Here is a 3,298-nt window from a genome sequence, read left to right as displayed (position 1 = left end):
CACCACTGGTCCTGAAGGGATCATCTGCCCTGGATTCCCTGTGTTTCCAGTTCCTATCTGTACCAGTGTACATCCTCTGGTCTAGCCAGATTTTCGTATAACAGTCCACACATCAATTACATCAAGTACATTTGTACATATGTTGCCATCCATCGTTTTCAAAACATTCTCTTTCTACTTGAGCCTTGGTATCAGCTCCTCTTTCCCCCCTCCTTCCATCACCCTCCCACCCTCGTGACCCCTTGATAAATTATAAATTATTATTTTCATATCTTACAATATCCTCTGTCTCCCTTCACCTATGTTTCTATTGTTCATCCCTCTGGGGTGGGGGGGAGGCGGTTATATGTCGATCATTGTGATCCGTTCCCCATTTGTCCCCCCACCTTTACCCTCATAGTATCACGATCTTTCAGGTAAAGTAAAGAAGAGGTGAGATAAGGGATGTAACACATTGGTTTCAGGCCTTGGTCCCAGCAAGTGCTGAGCAAGTAGGGGTTATCGATCCAGTGGCTTCCTGGTGCACATCTCTTCCCAATTCCAAGTTCAGTGAACGCATGTTTTCATAGCTTGAAATTGGTCATGGTAGGGATATTGACACCATGGAAATTCACTAACACCACACATCGGGAATTTTTGCTCTCTGACAGATGGTTGTTCAACATTTACCATGCATTAGCATCATTATTACCCAGGGCAGACACAACACACGCCAGTTCATGTAACTGCTCAATTGCAGTCAGAAGCAGCCAATTCAACAACAGGGTTGATTTGTTTCCTCAATTTCTTAAAGGGTCCTATCCCTTTAAGAGATTATGATCTCATTCACCAGAGCCCTGGGGATGTAGTGATTACACCTTGGGTTGTGGTATTCAGCTGGGATGGCTAGAGAAACCAAACCAGTGACACGCTTAGATGTTTAAGAAAGAACTTTGCATCAAGAAGCAATCTCATATCCATAAGGCGTCCTAGTCCAGTCCAATTTGCAGTCCATGGGTCTGCTGCTAGCCGGAGCCCTCTTCAGACTCGTGTGGCTGCAAACCGAGGGTGCTGATAGGTAAAGCGAGATGCAGGAAGATCCCAGGCTGGGGGACACCGAGTCCCATGGCTCCAAGGTCAATGGAAACCTGCCAGGGTGCCCACAGCTCTCAGGGCAGGAGGCAGGCACAGGGTCCCAGCAAGCAGGAAGGCAAAGAGTCAGAGAAAGAGGGGGAGGGGTTCCCAGTGTGTCTCCTATAGAAGAGCCATACCTTCCCAGAGGCATCCTCAGGCTTTGTGACCTGATTGACAGGTTGGACTCTACCCCTATCCTTACCCAGGAGAGTCTGGTTGACATAATTCCTAACCATTACAGCTGCTAGGCACAGGCCTTTGTAAACCCACAGGGGCAGTTCTGCCCTGTCCTATAGGGCCACTATGAGTCGGAATCCACTTGATGGCGGTGAGAATGATCCCACTAGGAATTTCGCCTCATGACCCTTTGGGGTGGGACTCAACACAGTCAACATAGTCCAACTGGACACATTTCATTTAGAAGCAGGAAGCCTTTCTTGCCTTCTTTCATGAAGACGCTGAACTGGAAGTTCAAGGGCTCCGAGGGGTTTGGGAGAGCCACTTTCATTGTGAATGGTGTCTTTGTCAGGGATGAGCGGATATCTTGTTCTATCTCTGGGTTGGAGTCTGGGTCATCTCCTCTCTGGAAGTCCAGGTTGCCTCATCCAAGAATGCTTAGGTAGACAGCTCACCACCCACCCTCTCGAGTCCCCATCCACCTAGCCCCACCAGAGTCCCTTTTACACTTCGATGGCCACCTGGTGGCCTTGTAAGAGGAACATGAATTTTGGCTTCTGGAAATCTTTGGGAGGTCAGATTTCCAAAAAAGGAGAAGGTTTCCTGGTGACAATGCCTGCAGACTGACCAGAAAGGGGAAGTGTGGTCAGACTTCTGCTCCGTTTTTTGCTCAGTCTCTGAGGTGGGTGGAAGGGTGTGGGCAAAGCAAACCTTGTACAGGCTCTATCTGCACCCAGTAGGCAGAGCTCGGCCATCTCCTCAGCTGCTCAAATCTGGACTCCCTGTGGATCAGGTGAGCCCTTCAGCTTCCCCGCTTTCAGCTGGACAGGCATCAGGGCAGGTGTCAGTGTGAGGGACTGCACTGGCATTAGGTGTGGGTTATGTAGCCTGGGGCTTGGTAAGAACACTTGATTAGACCTTCCGGTAACACTAACCCTGCAGTGTTTCACTGGCTGGGCAATGTCAGGTAAGTCGCTTCCCTTGTCTGGGACTCCCTTCGTCATGTGTGAGTGGGGGTGACAAGAAGGTTACTTCTCAGATTGTAATAAGATAAATGCCCGGGAGTGAGGTATGGAAGTGTAACGGAGTTACTATCAGTCTGAGAGGGAGAGGGAGTTTCTGTCATTGATGTTGAGAAGAGCCCACTGGAGCAGTGCTGGAAGAGGGGTCAAGATGTTGATGATGTGAACTTGGGGCGACATCTTGGAACTCTTGGAAGGGACCCCTGGCACACTGCCAGTCTCTGTCACTGCTTTTTGTCGCTCAGAGATTTAAAAGGTGTTCTTCTGTGGGACTTAGGCTAGGGTGAGCTCTGGAATTCAGCATGTGCTTTTGGCCTCTGGACAATTACTGCCGGAGAAGACCTGGGTTCTCCTTTGCTGTTTCCACTTCCACCCTAAGGCATGATGGGTGTGGACCACACGGGTGACACCCTCAGAGGGGGTGACGCCAAAATGACTCTCTATACAACGTGTTGGCAGTGTTTCAGCAGCAATTTATTATTTTGAATAAAAGGATTCCTGCAGGGAGTTATAAGGACATAAATGTTTCTCTAAGCCTAGCTTACCTGTGTCATGATACCTAAGCTTACCTGTACCATTCTATCTACAAGGCTCAGCCTCTGGGCTCATTTACTTTTTGAGCTGTCATTGCTACTCAGTGGTCTTGACCCCTGGAGTCACATGGTCTCGGCTGCAGGAGCTGCAGTTGTCATTGACGCGGATGTTTTCAGAGAGGCTGACTTTACCACTTGTGAACTTATCCCAATCATTTTTTCTTTGAAAATGAAATAGAAATTTAAAGAGAAAGGAGAAAAATCAAAAAAGGCTTCCACTCAGTTACTAATCATGTTGTGGCCAAATACAGTTTTATTTCAATGTGTACATTTTACCCTTTTGTTGTTAATATTCACCAAATCTAGGCAATATTACGCTTAAGCGGTTTAAATCTATATGTGTGCATCTTAGTCTGGTTAAAACGGATGATGAACGCTGCTAAGGATTCCGCA

At 47.8% G+C, this 3,298-nt stretch overlaps 1 pseudogene; it reads right to left on the bottom strand.

Moving 5' to 3' along the window:
• Positions 1 to 2,492, bottom strand: part of LOC101654470 — a 4,537-nt pseudogene extending 2,045 nt beyond the window's left edge.
• Positions 2,493 to 3,298: the final 806 nt, after the last annotated feature.

This window comes from Echinops telfairi, unplaced genomic scaffold, assembly GCF_000313985.2.
Source record: "Echinops telfairi isolate 266 unplaced genomic scaffold, ASM31398v2 ScPeMD7_2010;HRSCAF=2546, whole genome shotgun sequence".
Classification (NCBI taxonomy): Eukaryota; Metazoa; Chordata; class Mammalia; order Afrosoricida; family Tenrecidae; genus Echinops; species Echinops telfairi.
This window is presented reverse-complemented; position numbering and strand designations above follow the sequence as displayed.